At 40.9% G+C, this 19542-nt stretch overlaps 1 protein-coding gene and 1 pseudogene across 6 annotated transcripts in view; both read right to left on the bottom strand.

Moving 5' to 3' along the window:
• LOC105472457 (multiple EGF like domains 10) overlaps positions 1–19542 on the bottom strand; it is a 394760-nt gene that overhangs the window by 146552 nt on the left and 228666 nt on the right. The window lies entirely within an intron of this gene.
• Positions 4400–18810, bottom strand: LOC139363780 (small ribosomal subunit protein uS5 pseudogene; annotated as a pseudogene).

Here is a 19542-nt window from a genome sequence, read left to right on the forward strand (position 1 = left end):
CTAAACAACAAAGACATAGAAACGCATCCACTATGCAAATCTGAACAAAACATTTAAGAAAAGAAAAACTAGTTTAAAGAAGAAAAGCAAGGCCAGGCACAGTGGCTCATGCCTGTAATCCTAATACCTTGGGAGGCCTAGGCAGGTGGATCTCTTGAGGTCAGGAGTTCAAGACCAGCCTGGCCAACATGGTAAAACCCTGTCTCTACTAAAAATACAAACATTAGCCAGGCATGGTGGCAGTTGCCTGTAATCCCAGCTATTCGGGAGGCTGAAGCAGGAGAATCACTTGAACCCAGGAAGTGGAGGTTGCAGTGAGCCGAGATCACACCAGTGCACTCCAGCCTGGGCAACAGAGCGAGACTCCATCAAGAAAGAAAGAGAGAAAGGAAGGGAGGGAAGAAGGAAGGAAGGAGGGAAGGAAGGAATGAAAGAAGAAAGGGAGGGAGGGAGGGAGAGAAAGAAAGAAAGAAGGAAAGAAAAGGGTTTGGAACAAGATTTGGAATTGGTGAGTTTGACAAATAAAAGTTTATTGAAAAATGTTTATTTCAAGTCACAGGTTTTTCAGGAATTAGCAATTTTTATATACCATTGGGCAATTGTGCATTGCTTGTGTGTCTTAAAAATATTCTCTTTTGTTATTTTTTAAAAGTTCTGGGAGAAGAGTTTGAGTTTGCTTGTTTGTTTGTTTGCAATCGGGCATACATAGTTTTACAACTTTTATAGGCTTAGCAGCATTTTAGTTTTTCCTCCCCTCATTCTCAGTCAATTATGTTTGATCTGCTTATTGGCAGTGTTTTTCATTAACTTTTTTTTTTTATGTTTAAGTCAATTTTTCAATGGCAAGATGGTTGGAGAGTTCTCATCTCTTACTTCATGCATTTTTAAGCTTTGTATATTCTAGGATGATTTTACAAGTTTTTAAAGCATATCATTTGGCTACTTCATCTGCTTTTCAAAGTTCTTTTAGATTCATTTTCAGCTAATGATGCCAACCATGGCTACTTGGTATGGTCCCATGATTTAAAAGTGTTTATCATTTTTTATCTTAGCAAAAACTTCTATCAGGGATGAGGAAATGGCCACTTTTTTGTTTGGGTATTCTTAAAAACGTCATCAAGTTTTTATCCCTCAGTTTGACTTTTTACTGTAAAGATAAAAAGGTGTGTCAGTCAGGTCACTCTGCTATAACCAAGTGCCATAAACCGGGTGCCTTAAAAACAGCAGAAACTTATTTCTCCCAGTTCTGGAGGCTGGAAGTCCAGAATCAAGGCGCTGGCAGATTCAGTGTCTGGTGAGGGGCCGCTTCCTGATTCACAGATGGTGCCCTCTCCTTGTGTTCTCACATGGTGCAAGGGGCAAGGCAGCACTCTGTGCTCTCTTTTATAAGAGCACTAATCATACTTACTGATCACGTTACTGAGAGCAAAATTTCAAAACCAATGTCAAGAAACGCTAACTTTGACTAGTTTTTCAGTTTGATCAGTTCATCCTTTTTACCAATCAACTCAATTCCTCCTCCACAGTGTCACCAATGCTTTAAAAACACAAGTCAGGACATCACACTCCCCCCCCGCCCCATTTTTTAATTATACTTTAAGTTCTAGGGGGTACATGTGCACAACATGCAGGTTTGTTACACAGGTATACATGTGCCATGTTGGTTTGCTGCAGCCATCAACTCGTCATTTACATTAGGTATTTCTCCTAATGCTATCCCTCCCCCTGCCCCCCACCCCATGACAGGCCCCCATGTTTGATGTTCCCCACCCTGTGTACAAGTGTTCTCATTGTTCAGTTCCCATCTATGAATGAGAACACAGGGTGTTTGGTTTTCTGTTCTTGTCTTAGTTTGCTCAGAATGATGGTTTCCAGCTTCATCCATGTCCATGCAAAGGATGTGAACTCATCCTTTTTATGGCTGCATAGTATTCCGTGGTGTGTATGTGCCACATTTTCTATGTAGAAAGCTGAAACTGGATCCCTTCCTTACACCTTATACAAAAATTAATTCAAGATGGATTAAAGACTTAAATGTTAGACCTAAAACCATAAAAACCCTACAAGAAAACCTAGACAATATCATTCAAGACATAGGCATGGGCAAGGACTTCATGACTAAAACACCAAAAGCAATGAAAACAAAAGCCAAAATAGACAAATGGGATCTAATTAAACTAAAGGGCTTCTGCACAGCAAAAGAAACTACCATCAGAGTAAACAGGCAACCTACAGAATGGGAGAAATTTTTTGCAATCTACCCATCTGACAAAGGGCTAATATCCAGAATCTAAAAAGAACTGAAACAAATTTACAAGAAGAAAACAAACAACCCCATACTCCCCTTCTTAAAAGCTTTTGAGACCTTGCCTTTGAGGTAAAATTCAAACTGGCATTTAAGACTCAAGATATCTGAGTCCAACCTCATCACTCAGCAAACTCATATATATGTCACCTGAACAATTCTCAGGTACTTGAATTTCCCCAAACATTAGAGGTTTTCACTCCTCTGTCTTCGCCCATGCTGTTCCTTCTTGGAATGCCCTTAACTATCTGGTCAGCTTTAATTCTTACTCATTCTTTAAGAATCAACTGTCATTTCCTCTTAGAAGAGTTCCCTGGCTAACTTTGTTATTCTTCTTCCTTGCTCCTGTAACACCCTGAAACATCCCAAGAGTAGCTGATGTGTTCTTTGTCAGAGTAGTAACACAAACCACACCGCTCATCTCTCCACTAGCTACCAAACTCCTTAATGTCAGAATGGTACACTGTTCATCTCTACATGTTCTTGGCATTCTTGAATGAATGCATGGCCCATAGGAAAAATAAAGCTCAGAATATGCAAATCAGTTGTTCTGGAACCCTGAAATCATTATTCTTAATATCTAAAAGGCAGAAATGGAAGGTCAAGATTATCTCATTTAATTGCTAAACTATACAACTGCAGTGGAAAATTCTAGGGTTGAAACAAAATGATTGCAATACTAGTGATTATAAATATGTAAAAAACATTGAAAGTTTTGTTTGGGGGATATTTGTTTTAATTAGAAATAAAAAAAGGATGTAGTCTCTGAAGAGAACGTATGGGAACTTTCAAGGGCTTAATTAATAGTTAATCATTCTGTAAATTCATTTAAAAGCTTAAGGCTTTCTACTCATTAGCCTTCCTGTATTCTCAATAACTGGATCTGGTCAAACATGGCTGTGTTGGTCATGATTCTTGCGGGCCTGGTATTCATCTCAGCTGTGGACAAGGTGAGGCGACTATGAGCATACATTTGAGAGCAGCAAAGGGAGCATCCAGAGGGGGTTAGGAGCCAGGCAGCAGAAGCCAGCAGGAAGTAACAAAGGCAAGATAAGGAGGCAGAGCAAAGGCACAATGGCACCAAACTTATATGGCAGCCTTTCGCTGCACTAAAGCCTCTTTTGAAGTGTTGCATCTCCATTGATAAAAAGCGCAATTCCTGGGGCCTGCCTGTGTGGGCTGGTACAGGGACCCATTTCAGCAAGCTTCACCAGAAAGAACAATGTGTGGGAATACCCTAGAATGAACCTTCAGTAATTAGCAGATTGCTATGGTCTACAGCAACTGAAAGACTGCTCTGCTTCAACATGTTCTTGAAGTGTTAGATTAGTACAGTTTAGAAAAGAAAAAGATTTTTGTTATAAAGTGATTCAAAATATATGCTTGAAATATAGACAGAAAGAAAAAGGGTTATTTTGTTTTGTTTTGTTTTTTTTAAGACAGGGTCTCACTCTGTCGCCCAAGCTGGAGTGCAGTGACACAATCACGGCTCACCGCAGCCTCAACCTCCCAAACTGAATGGATCCTCTCACCTCAGCCTCCTGAGTAGCTGGGACTACACACACATGTCAACGCACCTGGCTAATTTTTGTATTTTTGTAGAGATGGGTCTCATCACATTGCCCATGCTGGTCTTGAACTACTGGGCTCAAGCAATTCACTTCTATCAGCCTCTGAAAGTGCTGGGATTACAGCCATGGGCCACCACCCCCGGCAAGATTCATATATTTTTAAGTTTTAATTTTGAGAGGTAATTAAGGTCTGTGATGGTCTTTGATGAAGGTCACATTGTAACCATAAATTTTAAAATATTTTCATGGGCCCCAAATGTACATAAGTGTTATACATTACCCAAATAAGGCAAAAATTTCCTTTATGCACAGGTGAGCATAAATGCACACCACATATAGTGTTAAGAATATATACATAAATAGGCCGGGCGCGGTGGCTCAAGCCTGTAATCCCAGCACTTTGGGAGGCCGAGACGGGCGGATCACAAGGTCAGGAGATCGAGACCATCCTGGCTAACACGGTGAAACCCCGTCTCTACTAAAAAAAAAAAAAAAAAAAAAAAAAAAAAAAAAAAAAAAGAATATATACATAAATAAACTGGAACATTAATATCAAGATAATTACAGTTTTCTGGGGAAAAAACCTTTAATTTTAAGCAGGTTCTGATAACTCTTTAAGGGCAATTTGAACTAAGGAAGCTAAGGTATTTGAACTAACACTGTGAGTTCTGAACTCAGCAGGGCCACAAGCTTTGCAACCTCTGACATTTTCCTTAATCTTTAATCTCTTCTGCTCTTGTCCTCATCAAATGTCATTCCCCTGTTTCCTTTATTATAAATTCTCTCCCTCAACTCCTATTTTTTTAAGATTCAAAGTCTTTAATAGCAGTACCTTCATGTTACTGCAAATATTAGAAACAACAGCAGCCAAAAGCACTCAAAATTAAGTGCACCCCGTCACAATGAATACAATCATTTCCTTCTTATAAAGAAACAGTTTCCATAAACTATAATACTGTCATTTGTTCAAGATTTTAAACTTCCTAATCATTTAATTTAAACAGGAAAAATAAAATATAATGAATTTAAACTATACATGAAGAATATCTCAATTGAAGAATCTATGAAGGGTAGAAATAGTTCCTGCCTGGAATATATTTTTCCTATCCTGCTAATTTGAAAGAGCCTATGATTCATTTCTAAAATTCCCTTAGTCCAACATGTAAGCCTCCCTAATTGTCTGAAATTCAAACCATTACATAAGCTTTCTGTCAACTTACTTCTCTCTTTGAAATAATTTATTTTCTCATCCAAGATCTACTTAACAGTGTGTTCAGGACATAAGTAAAAATTCTCTAGTCTTTTCACTGGAAATTGCATAGAAATCTCTAATGGAACCAACTCTCCCCATCCTTCATCTGATATTTCTCTGTTGCCTTGGGCTGCTGGTCACCTTTTGATGTAACCAGCCCCACTTCTTCAACTAGACTGTTGGGTCCCTGAAAGCAGAGCCCATGGTTTTATCTTGTCTCCTATTCTACTTCTCCCTGACTTCTACTTCTCTCCCCATCTGCAAGAATATAATAGAGGATCAATATACGGTTGCTAAGTAAGATCAAAACCAGGATCTATAAAGTCATGAAACATTAAAGTATTTTGAGCACCTGAGGAGAGTCAAGGGATCATATCCTGTGAATCCCAGACAACCGATCCAGAGGGGTGAGGTGGGAGAGAAATAACAGAGTGGGATCCATAACTGGGGAGAACAGATGCCTCACCAGGCAGCCTGGGTAACTGAGAAACAATCCCTGGAGTGAACTATTCCGCCAGGAGGTGGCGCTTCAGCTCAGGGCCACCCTTGGTTGGCCAATTTTCCACTTCATCTTCAAGTCATCTCCCCCAACTTACAGAAATATCTCCCTACCAGCAACGGAACCGGAACTAAAAGGCGAGGTGTATCATCCCAGAAAATCTTGCCCTTCTTAGGAAAAGATATAAGGAAATTATTCTGAATCTTATTTAAAGAAAAGCTTTACTTTTCCAGCAACTGCATAATCCTGAGGGAGGTGTCTGCCTGACCACAAGTCTTCCTCAATGTATCTATCTGGGAGTTCTCACTTTTAGATACAAGGTGTATATAGGGGTGGTTTCTTAAAACTATTAACGTGGCAAAATCTGAGTCTGCACATTGCTGATTTTACATTTAGCAAGAAACATGTTTGACATCAACGGAGGAAAAGGTTGTCTGAATGGACAAAGGTAGTAAAAAGTGAATTGTAAATATTAAGTTTCAGACGAGAAAACAAAATGAAGTGCCATAAAGCTTAGTACTGTTTTTATATGTGTCCGTGCATATAAGTGTGTACAAATGTTAAATACACACAAATTACTTTTTTAGGCTAATCGGATGAATAGGTTAAGTTTATGCTTTATTAACACAAGAATTGAAATTATAATTAAATCTTGATTCTTCTCCATAAATCATATGCTTCATGGGTCAGGTTAAGAGAGATAAATTTAAGAATCTAGTCAACTACATATTCTGTTGGAGGTACCCTGAAAACTCAGAAGTAGGCATTTGGAGAGAAGATAATAAAGCAATAATCTTACAAAGTGGATCTATGGCTACATGAAATTAGAAACAAACAAAAATAATAATCTCCAGGATATAAATGTGGCTTCCAAATCTACACTATCCCGTAGAGCCATGTCAGAAAGACAGCCATGCTGTCTTTCCCAAGAGCCCCAGGGTCACAGAGAACCACACAATCCAGGAAGAGCTAAAGAGAAAGTTTTCAGCCATATATTCTTACTGTTGAGAACATATACTTTTTCTACCTGTCCCAAGTCATTAAATTCTTAGATTAATTTCCTTTAATGATGAGCCAGATTCATGTTCATCATTTAAAAAGAAAGAAAAACAACCTTAATGAAGACATTTGCCTTAGAAACTGCCACAATCAAAGACAGACCTTTTCAGATGTAATTAAATTTTTTTCAAGATAATTTACCTTATTAAAATATGGTAATTTACCATGGTTTCAGGTTATCTGAAACCTTTCTAAGATTGAAAGCTATAGTTAATTTCTTGCTATAAGCTGTATAATTGAACCTAAGAGAGTCAGAGAACATTTTATATTTACAAAGGCACATAAAAGCTAAAACTGTTTTATTTATATCCAAGGTACTTATAAGAAACTGGGTGTTCCCCAAGATTCTGCATATGGTTTGGTATTGGAGTGCAAGGGGCAACCCAGAAAGAACATAATTGTCCTGGCTAAAAGGATCCAACCTTCCCTCTGAGGCATCCTGCTGATAAGAACTTCAGAAGGAAGTCCTTACAGAGATGTAAGTTTTTACCACATCAGTATGCCCGATTCAAAATTCTGTGCGATTGGAGGTTTAATGAAGCACTTTGTTATTCTCTGAAATAAAAATGAAAAAATAGAGACAGTTCTTCAGGCTTAATTACCACATCTGTTATTAGGCCCTTTACTGTGATTGACTGGAGTGTATGTTGGACATGGTGCCAAAAAGCTCCCCATAAAAGCAGCTTCCTGCTCACTGCCTGAATGGCATTGGTCTCTGTTACGACCAGGATTTCTATGGCAAACAAGCAAAGCCTGGTGCCCACAAGCCACTGTGCCAGCTGAAGGCAGTTTTTCTTGGTGCCAGTTAAGATAGAAGTGGGGCCTGGGCTGCTTGCTCTGACTTCCGTCCTTCTCTGCCTTCTCTCCTTCCTTCAAATCTGACCATGCTTCCCTGGAGACCATGAAAAGGAGGCACGGTGAGAGAGGAAGGAGTAAGGCGAGTCAAGTTGGGGGCTGAGCTGTGGTTTTGTTAGGATGCCTACTTGCAGACATTAAAATTAGGAGTTGTGATGGGATGCTGCCGATTAAAAGCATTTCCTAGCTCCTGTGGTAAATATGACTTTTTAAAGTGCATGCAACACTGAGAAGCTGGCTTCTCTGGATATCTAGTCCCTTATGATTGAGGCCCTATGAATAAAAATGATTCTTTTTGAAAACCAATACCAAATGAGATTTCAGAAATTTAACGTTGCATTCTGAAACATGCATATTAGAGAAACTTATTGCCAGCCTTCCTTGACATCAGTAAAACTGTTCTCCAACTTCTGCAAGTCTACACATAGGCAAGTGACGGATCTACTAATTAAACTACAGTTCATTTGAAAAGAGTTGTCTTTATGAAGTATGTCATCATTCAACTTCTTAAAACTGCAAATTCCAGACACAGCTCTCTGTATTCCCGAGTCAAGTTACTGTGCAGGCGGCAGCACAGGGACAATTATTGGCACACAAAACCGTTCTTCATACCAGATGTACAAGCATAAAAGCAAACACCTCACATCTGAACACATGCTGGGTAGGAAAATACTCAAATACTCACCTAACTCAAAACTGGCTGTCTAAAGGAAACAGCAGCCCCATGGCTCAGAAGTCCACAGCTGTGACATAAGTAATGAGAAAAGACTAAAACTTACATAACATTTAAATACTTTCTTCTGGAACCACCAAGTGTAAAGAAGAATGTCCTTCAGGCTGTCTCTGTATTTAGTTTGCTCTTCAAGATGAGATTGTATGAATTTATGATGTACTCCCCAGTTGCTTTTTTATACTAAGCAATATCTATAGTGTTTTGGATGTGTAGTTACTATTAAATGGTGATTTTGTACACAGAATATAATCCAGAAATAATAATGTGTAAAGTATGAGAAATTGGCAAGGAGGAAAAGGATTTTCAATTAGAAGGGTTTTACCAACACTTAATAAAAATAAGAGGAATATATTGTTTTCTAAAAAAGAATGAACATTTATAAAAAGTCACTGTCTATACACTTGGAGAAGTTTCAGGTATGGAATATTATGTCCTTGGGAGGGGGACTGAGGTTCCTTAGAGGTTCACCTAGGGGCCAGCTCACTTTTCAGCAATCTTTCCAGCCTGAGGACAAAAGGAGGGTGCTTTAGGAAGTAGATCTCAGCCTTCTTAGACAAAGGGCAGTCCAGTTTGGTGTCACAGACTCCTTGCAAGTCATAATTGCTAAAGAACCCACTCATATGCCCCAGACGTTCTGAAACCTGCCCTTTCTCTCCTTAGCCCCTATAGTACAAATGATTGAGGCTATTTTCACACTAAGCCTTTCCCTCACTCCCTCTTTTCTTTTTATCCATAAATGAGCCTTTGGGATCTCCCTGAGAAGAAGAGAAGAGAATGATGGAGCATGGTGAAAGTGGAATCAACCAATTCCCAAGTAATATAAAGACCACTCTCCAAACAAGTAAAAAAGAGACATCTCAGGGCAAAATCCCTTCAAAGATAAATTTCTACAAGTAATGGTTTTTGTGGTATTACAGAGAAAGGAGCTCTCCTTAGAAATATATATATCTAAAAGCAATTTGGCAATGATTGTTGCATATGATACTAAAAGCACAAGCAATAAAAGAAAAACAGATAAACTGGACTTCATCAAAATTTAAAAATTTTTGCAACAAAGGACACCATCAACAGAGTGAAAACACAACCCACAGAATGAGAGAAAATATTTGTAATACACGATGAAGGATCAATATCAACAATATAAAAGGAACTCCAACAACACAACAATAACAAAACAGACAGGCTAATTAAAATATGGGCAAAGAACTTGCATAGACATTTTTAAAAACAAGATATACCAATGGGCAATATGCACATTTAAAAAAGGTCAATATCACTAATCATTAGGGAAATGCAAATGAAACCATATGAGATAACTTCACACTGATTAGGATTGCTATTATCAACCCCTTCTCCAAAAAAAAAAAAAAAAAAGGAAGAAAAAGAAAGAACAAGTGTTGGCAAGGATGTGGAAAAATTGGAACTTCTGTGCACTGCTAGTGGAAATGCAAAATGGAGCAGCCACTGTAGAAAAACAGTATGGTGATTCCTCAAAAATCATAGAATTACCATATGTTGCAGCAATTCCCCTTCTGGGTATATATACCCAAAAAAGAATTGAGAGCAGAGAATTGAATAGATATTTGTACACCAATGTTCATAGCAGCACTATTCACAATACTCAAAAGGTGAAAATGACACAAATGTCCATTAATGAATGAATGGATAAACAAAATGTGGTATATACTACAATGGAATATTATTTAGCCTCAAAAAGCAATGACCCTGGCACACGCTACAACTTGGATGAACCTTGAGGACATTATTCTAAGTAAAATCAGCCAGTTACAAAAGAACAAATACTGTCCAATTCCATTTATATGAAGTACGTAGAATAGTCAAATTCATAAAGACAGAGAATAGAACGGTTGTTGCCAGGGGCTCTAGTAAGAGGAAAATGGGGAGTTGCTATTTAATGGGTACAGAGTTTCAATTTGGGATCATGAAAAAGTTCTGGAGATGGACGGTGGTAATGGTTTCACAACAGTGTGAACGTACTTAAAATGCCACAGAACCATACATTAAAAATGCTGAATTTTATGGTATGTTATGTGCATTTTACCACAATATTTCACAAAGTCTAAAAGTAAGCTAGTATTAAGGAGTAAGTAACAGATGTCTGCCCAAAAGGGTGAGAACTCTTGTTTACTTCTTTTCACTACTCATCTGCATGATTAAGACAGATATTCATGAATTCTTCCACGGATCACAAGGACCACACATGGACTGATAATAGAGTTGCTAGGACTTGAAAGTGGAAGGAGGAAAAACATAATAACAACAGTGTGATCCTGTGTCAGCCTGGTCTCATCACCCCCTTCTCCTCGGGCCGGTGTCCCAGAATTTTACCTCTCGGTTCTGCAGAGCTCTAAAACAGATGGCAAGCCCTCCAGAACCCACACACAGAAACCAACATCGAGCAATTTAACTTTCTCTTAACTTTAAGTACACGGAAACCAAAAGGGCGTCAAGCATTTTGAAGCCACTGTGCAATGTCAGAACTCCAGCTCTCGACGACAGCCTGCCTGAATTCAAACTTTGATTTGCTTGTTGAACTTGGAATATCTTAGGGATCTGGACCTGTTTGTGTTCCTTACTTTCTCAGAAAAGTTCTAAGGAATTTGAGGTTTTAAAGGAGCTTGTCTTTCTCAATTTCAATTCTTATTTCCCCAATTTGGATTTTCTGGGTCATAACAAAGTCACTTTGCTTTTGGGTTTTATTTTTCTCCTCTCTCGTAATTGCTAATGAAGTTAAGATTACAAAAAACAATGCTTTTTGAGTACAGAATGCAGATCTCAAGCCCTCCTGGCAGGTACTCCCACAGACCAGTTGTTATTTATAATACCTATCGGGAGAAAAGAGCTTAAAAGATCAAGTCATGCTGCACTTTCCAACAAAGCAGGCCACAGCTGTACAACGGACTGTGAGCAACTGCTCCATGAGGAGACAGCGAGGCTTCTGTTTTCCTACAGGGTCTGCTCAGGTCATCGCATGTGGCATGGATTAGAGTCCCGGGCTCTACTACCCCATGGAGAAGGACCGGGGTTTACACACCACACTCCTGAACCGAAGCTCTGTGCCATCAGAGTCTCTTGGCAAACAGAAAACAGACTTTACAAAATTTTTTAAAGCCAACAATTTCCTTTTTTTTCAATTTGTAAGTTCAAAATAAAAGAAGACAGCAACATTAATTTTTATACATGTTCACAAAGATCTATCGTGGTGGGGTGGAAGAAACTATCTCCATCATGGATAGAAGAAGGTTTGGATTTGGTCTGAAGTTAGTGAAATTTTGAGACTATGCTGAAGATGTATTTGAAGAGACATATCTGCAGAGTTCTTGAGGCTGTGCCCTCACCATGAGCCAAGGTAGAGGAAGAGCACCCAGGGAAACAGCTGCCCCACAGATATTAGATATTAGTACTCATCCTCCAAATAAACACTTTCAGTCACACAGTCTTATAACTTCCATTTGGTGTGCAGCTCCGTGACCAGGTGAAACGGCTAGCCCAGGCAAAGCTGGGGCTCTGCTGTAGCTTCTGCCAGTGATGAACCCCTGCCCACTCCATTCCCATTACTCAGCTGCCACCCCAACACCCCAGAGATGCCCCCAGAGGCTCCCTAGTCAAGTTCACAGGGTTGGGAAGGGCCTTTTTGATCTCTTTGTCTTGTGAAGAAAGAAACTGAGGCACATAGGAGTTTTCTCAGGTGTCTAACATCAAATGGTGTGGCAAAGCTACAACTCAAGGCAAGATCTTTAGGTCCCAGAGCCAGTATTTTTTTTTTACAATTCTGGGTTATCTAACAGAACTCTAGGGGAAAAGTGTTCTTCTCTCATCCTGGAAGCATTTTTTTATTGTTGTTTCGTCCAAGGCCATGCCAAAGCAAAACAAAACAAACATTTTCATAGATGAGTGACACTAGCCTTGAAATCTGCATCACTGTCAATGCTTTTCATTTGCTCCAGGATTAGAAAACATTAAAAAAAATTACCTCAAGTTGATGCAATTCTAAAAGCAGGCAGCTAAGCTTGGCTCATGAGTAATGCTGGAATCTCAAACTCGACTGATTCCACCACCCCCCACAACCCAGCATAAAGTATCTTTAAGATAAAACTTGAACTGAGTCAATGAAGCGAAACCTCCTAAAAGCAAGTCTCTCCTTAAGTAGCTCCGCTTCGCCTGGACTTCTTTCCTCTAACCATGGGTTCCCCATTGGGCCTTCAACAAGGAATCTGAGGCCCAGCGCTAACCACCCGCGAGCATCTTCGCTTAGCTGCCAACAATGCTGGGCCACAGTGAATGGATGGGACGGCCACTGCACATGGCTCTTTCTTCTGGGGCACAGCAGTCACAGCCAAGCCGTGAGGCCCAGTCCCCTTCTCATTTCTGTAAGTGCACCATGGAAGAAGGGCAGGGTGGTTCCCAGCATACGCTAAAAGAGTTTTGCTCTACCTGGGGTTTGACTTATGCTGGATCCAAATCCTAGACAGATTGGGAAGCTGCTTGTTTTTTTTTTTAAGAACTGTTCCTTAGAACTCAGTGACAAACCTTCCCTGGCTTCCACAGACCTTTCTTCACTCACTAACACTTTGTTCTGAAAATCTGCCTGTCAGGATTTGGTTGCCATCCTTCTCAGCAGTGACATATTTACCATTAAAGGAAACGGGGCACAGTCAGCCACTAACCCATGAAAACACTGTAGTCTCTCTTCTGTGCCAGTGAGTGAATCCACACACCACCGGGGCCCTAATTACATGGCCTCATTTTCGTAAATAGCACAACCTGGTCAAGAAATGAAAAACCGTCTTCCAAATTCTCCAGCTAAGCAGAAAACCCCTTAGGTTAAGCTATAAGAAACCCTCCTTGGGTGAAGAGTTAATGTCTCAGTTAATGCCTGCCACACCTAAACTCTAGAAAAAGCCAGAAAGATCAAAGTCCTGTCCTTTAGGGACAGAGCTACACGTAAGCACATGCTTGAACTTCCATAAGCAGATTTAGGTGATCACTTTCCGAAGATATTTGGCTTCCATAACAATTCAATATAATTCAATATCTTCAACCAAAGATGATTGTGCAGGGAGATGACAACTGGACCTAGACAGCTTATACGATATTCATAATCATAAAAATCAGATTCTATAGCAGCCATGGACTTCAGTGAGGCACTCTAAACCATCCCCAGTGGCTGCACAAACAAAACTACAAAGCATCATTTACATACTGCCTTGGAAGGAAAGCAAAGGACTTTTTTTTCCAGCCCTAGCTTGGCAGAGCTCCACATCACAAGCTTTTTTGTTTCTGTTTTTGCTTTGTTGTTTTTTTTAATGGCGGAAGAAAAGTGCCTTTGCTTCAGGTTGGCCTTCACCAAAATAAAAGTGGACCATCTGGCTTAGCTATAGTGAGGAACTCTCCACACCTGAATCCTTGGCTGGGCTCAGGCACCGTCGTCATTCTTCTGGAAGCAGGATCTCTTCTCCTGGGTGCAAGGAACCACCTCACATGTCTACTAGCCCAGGTGAAGTGTTTCCTCACTGGCAGGCCTCTGCTGCTCAGCCTCCCCTCACACTTTCACCCCCTCCAATCTGGGTGCGTCCTATGAAAACACAGCTATGAGGCCAATTGTTCAAAAACTAAAAGTCTGAAGTACAAACTGTCCAGGCTCTTTCTTTACCTCATATTCTCCGACAATGGTTCTCCCTAACTTTTGATCTATTTCACTGCTCATTAGCACCTCCTCTAGAGGAAAACTGGGTCTTGGGGGAATTTTAACCAACCAATTTTGTAACCTTTTGGCCTCACTAATATATGGTAGGAGATGAAGTCAACATTATCCATTTAAATGAGTATTAGGACTGTGGGTTAGGTTCAGTTTATCATGTTATTCTTATGTCATCACAATTCTGAATAATCTTGAAATTAGGTCCACAAATACTCTTTTAACGCCTTGGTCTGCTCAGGCTGTTAACAAAATACCATAGACAGGGTGGCTTAGCCAATAGAAATTTATTTCTTACAGTTCTGGAGGCAGGAAGTCCAAGATCAAGTTCCTAGCCAATTTGGTTTCTGGTGAGGGCTCTCTTTCTAAATAGAAGACAGCCGCCTTCTCACTGTGTCATCACATGGCAGAGAGACAGCAATCAGTCTCTTCCTCTTCTTTTAAGGGGACCAACTCCATCAAATTAGGACCTCACCCAACAACTTCATTTCACCTTAATAACCTCCTAAAAGCTCTCCTCACATAGTCACATTGAAGGTGAGGACTTCAATAAATGGATTTAGGGGGTGGGAAAGGACACAATTCAGTCCACAGCTCTATGCTTAACCATTTAGGAGTAGAAAGGAAAATAAAATTGATTCTATCTGCTCAAGGAGCTTACATTCTACAATCAATTTATGGTACAGATTGAAGGGCCCTCAAAGCTTATGCAATCTCTTTACACAAGCTCCAAGGCATCCTTCTTAATACACTCATAAGAACACACCTCCAGGCCAGTTGCAGTGGCTCACCCCTGTAATTCCAGAACTTTGGGAGGCCTAGGCGGGTGGATCACTTGAGGTCATGAGTTCAAGACCAGCTGGGCCAACATGGCAAAACCCCATCTCTACCAAAAAATACAAAAATTAGCAGAGAGCGGTGGCAGGCACCTGTAGTTCCAGCTACCTGGGAGACTGAGGTGGGAGAATCACTTGAACCCAGGAGGCAGAGGTTACAGTGAGCTGAGACCATGCCACTGCCCTCCAGCCTGGGCGACAGAGGGATACTTTGTCTCAAAAAATTAATAATAATAAACAAAAAAAGACATACGTCCTGATAGTTGTTCTAGTTGGTTATTTCATCCCAGCTCATGGAAAGAGGCATAGAGGTACAGGGAGCTGAGGAGGCCCATGGCCCTTATGATGTGGTAACACAAAGAAATTAAATTCAAACTCTGGCTTTCTCCACAGGGAGACTAGATGTGCTAAGGTCTGGTCCCCTGTCAGGTTCTCTCAGGTCAGGATGCTTCAAAAGACTTCTTGATTCAGGGTCTAGAAGGAGCATTATCTAGAAGTTTCTGCCCAAACCAAGACCAGGGCTGTGATCTGTTGGAAAGAATTTTCAGCTTGCCTGAATTAGGAAGGCAGAGTTTGTATGCTAATTAATTCAACAAGTTCAATGTCCCAAATCATACAGCATATTAAAGAGAGCTCAGACCTGAGATACAATAAGCCAAGATTCTGAAATAGACTCACTCCATTAAAAACAGAAGTGACCGAGACCAATCCTTGAGTAGAAATTAAAAACTCAGATACAAAAAACAAGAAAGCCCTACTGAGCATTTGCCACATGCCAGGTACTATCCTAAGTCCTTTTCATTTATTTTCTCAATTAAACTTCATAACAGCTCTGTGAAAGAGCTACCATAATTATCCCCTCTTAAATTATAAGGAAACTGAAGCATAGAGTAAATGGCTCATGGCCATACATTCAGTTAACAACAATCAGAAGCCAGGATTCAAAGCCAAGAAATCTGATTCTAGGACCCATGCCCCACTACATTCTAACACATCCACCCCTTAACTTTTCAACTACATTTGTCCACTGGACATAGAAGTCAATGCTTGAAATGTGTACTAGAATGCAACTCCAGGAGGACAGGAAATGTGTTTGATCTTAGATATTGCCCTGTCCCTAGCATAGAAGATTGCATGGAGTATAATGAGGGCTTAATCAATATTTACCAAATAAATAATGATGGGTTGTGTTACAATTAGTGAAATTACTGCAATAGTCTCCTTATTGTCTTCCCCATTTTATTTCATTTTCTATTCTTATCATCAATGATAAGCCTTTGCTATCTACTGCCTGGTGAATTTAAGCACTGGCAGCCAGCTTTCCACGACTTCCCTGCTTGGCTCCAACCTATACTTCCAACCTTATTACTTTTTTTTTTGAGACGGAGTCTCGCTCTGTTGTCCAGACTGGAGTGCAGTAATGCAATCTTGGCTCACTGCAACCTCTGCCTCCTGGGTTCAAGCAATTCTCTTGTCTCAGCCTCCCGAGTAGATGGGATTATAGGCACACACTACCATGCCCAGTTAATTTTTGAATTTTAGTAGACACTAGGTTTCACCATATTGGCCAGGCTTGTCTCAAACTCTTGACTTCAAGTGATCCACCCACCTTGGCCTCCCAAAGTGCTGGGCTTACAGGCATGAACCACCACGCCCGACCCCAATCTTATCTCTTGATATTCCATTATACAAATCCTTTAGTCTGGCCATCCCTGCTTGTCCTTGCCTATACTCCTCTCCCTCCCCAGGGTTGTTCATTTCTGCCACTGGGCTACTCTCTCCTCTTCTGTGATTACATGAAGCTCACTCATCTTTCAAGGTCCCATCTCTTCCAAGAAGCCTTCTCTGGTCACCAAATCTGGTGCTCTCTCCTTCTGAGATGGATTCACTTGGAACGGATTACCTGCTTCCTCCTCCTTTCCTTTCCTCATAAACAGACTGGCAAGGTGCTGAAGGCTGCATCTTGCCATTTTTGGTATTCTCCTCAGCATGCAACAAAGGCTTGTCTCATAGCACACACATGACTAGGGGTCAACTGATCTATGCAGATACATCTCACCTAAATGCAAACATCTGCTGATTTTTTGAAATAATTTTTTTAACCTTTAAAAAATTCACATAACCAAACATTCATCATTTTAACCCTGTTGTGCAACCATCATCACTACCTAGTTCTGGAACCTGTCCATTGCCCTTAAAGAAAAAGCCATTCCCATCAAACAGTTACTCCTCCTTTCTTCCTTCCCCCAGACCCTGGAAACCACTAATCTACTTTCTGTCTCTGTGGAGTAGCCTCTTCCAGATATTTTATATAAATGAAACCATACAATATATGGTCTTTTGTCTTTTTTCACTTAGTATAATGTTGCTAAGCTTCATCCATGTTGTAGCATGTATACTTCATTTCTTTCCATGACTAAATAATATTCCATTATGTAAATATATCACATTTTGTTTATCCACTTATCAGTTGATGGACATTTGGGTTGTTTCCACCCAAAATAATAGTTTTGGCTGTTGTGAATAATGCTGCTAGGAGCATTTGTACATGAGACATTGTTTGAACACCTGTTTTCAATTCTGCTGACATCTTACCAAGGAAAAACAAATTCATTCACTAGCAGCCTCATCCTAATTCTACAGTTAAGATAAATAACTTTTTGTTTAGTAACATACTATCTTAAAAGACATTTATGCTTATAAGTAAATTTAGCTGTTTTGTATTCCAAAATATCATAAATTCCTTATAGTTTATGCCTTCTATCAGAGACTGCATTTTCTAACATCTGCATTTAATTAATAGAATCTTATTTAAGCATCTGAATGATTCTTTCATAAGAAGCAGACCTGATTCCTAGATGTGTTAATTATTCTTCCCTATTTTAACATTATTTGGTGTTAATAACTAATATATATTGAGCATTTACTATGTGCCTACCACTATGCTAAATGCAACCACCTTTGAAGCATATGCTATTATCTTTTCACATTTGATGAAAAGAGGCTTTAGAGAGCTTGAGTAGCCTGCCCAAAGTCACCAAAATTTCAATGATAGAGAAGGGATCCCAGCGCAGGTTGTCATACCTCATACAGTAAATGACAAGGTCAGCAATAGACCCAGAACATCAGAATCTTGTCTGTGAACCCACAACTTCTTTTTTTTTTTTTCAGGCTTAATTCACTTTATTTTTCTTGTATAAAAACCCTATGTTGTAGCCACTGCTGGAGCCTGGGTCCGCTGCACGGAGACTCTGGTGTGGGTCTTGACAAGGTGGTCAGTGAATTCCTGATAGGGAGACTTGGTAAATACAGTCTCCTTCCAGAGGTCGGGGATCAGGTAGCTGTAGATCTTAGAGACGGCATCAAAGGTGGCCTTGGCGAAGTTGCCCAGGATGGCAGTGCAGCCCCGGGCTGAGGTGTAACAGTCATCGATACCAGCTATCATGAGCAGCTTCTTGGGCACAGGCGCTGAGACGATGCCAGTGCCCCTGGGTGCAGGGATGAGGCTGCACCAGCACAGAGCCGCAGCGGCCTGTCACCTTGCAAGGGACGGTGTGGGGCTTGCCGATCTTGTTCCCCCAGTAGCCTCTGCGCACGGGGACAATAGAGAGTTTGGCCAGGATGATGGCCCCACGGATGGCGGTAGCCACCTCCTTGGAGCACTTAACACCCAGGCCAACGTGGCCATTGTAGTCCCCGATAGCAACGAACGCCTTGAACCTGGTGTGCTGGCCAGCACGGGTCTGCTTCTGCACTGGCATAATCTTCAAAACCTCGTCTTTGAGAGAGGCCCCCAAGAAAAAGTCAATGATCTCAGATTCCTTAATGGGCAGGGAGAAGAGGTAGATCTCCTCCAGGGACTTGATCTTCATGTCCTTGACCAAGCGGCTCAGCTTGGTGACGGGCATCCACTCCTTCTCCTCCGCCTTGCCTCCGCGAGCTCCGCGACCTCGGCCCGGCCCCGTCCACGGCCGCGACCCCGGCACCGGATGCCACTGCCAAAACCTCCGCGGAAGGCACCGCGGTTCCCCACCCCAGGGCCACCAGGGCCTCCGGCCCCCGCCCCCCGCGCCCGCCCCCACCCCACCCCCCGCCACTGCACCAGCGTCATCCGCCATTTGGTGTTTTCTCGGAGAAGAAGCTAACCCACAACTTTAATCACATGAGTTTGTGTAAATCAACATCCAACTTGTAAGTCCAATGACCAAAATGAAGGGTACACATTGAGTACTCAGACCTCTCATAGATGTGCTGCACCCATTTCAAAGCGAAAGGCCCAAATTTTCTTTCGGAGAAAAAAAAAAATGCTCCTATTTTCTCCATATGAGTCTACCAGCTCCATATTATAAAAGCAAGCTGGAATGTTCTATCAGTACAATGACTCATGACTCACTTTGGTGTAATGTATGCAGCGCCACATTGGATGGATGGCACATGGATGGCAAGGGTCTTCTTAAGAGGAAAAGGACAACAGGTTGTTCTGGGACTGGAAGCATGGGCTTGCAGGTATTGCTCCTGTGGCTCACTGAGGAGTCAGGAAGTGTCAGTGGAAATGAGTGACGGAGATAAGCCGAAGACTTCACCCCCCCATATCAACTCATCCCAGTTACAGAAATTGGAGGGAAACAAAGCATTCTACTATTAGACTATAAGAGAGATGTCATCCAAAGGTTCAGGAAAACATCCATAATCTGTAGAGTCTTCTTCTGATTT

The sequence above is a fragment of the Macaca nemestrina genome, chromosome 6 (assembly GCF_043159975.1).
Source record: "Macaca nemestrina isolate mMacNem1 chromosome 6, mMacNem.hap1, whole genome shotgun sequence".
Lineage (NCBI taxonomy): Eukaryota > Metazoa > Chordata > Mammalia > Primates > Cercopithecidae > Macaca > Macaca nemestrina.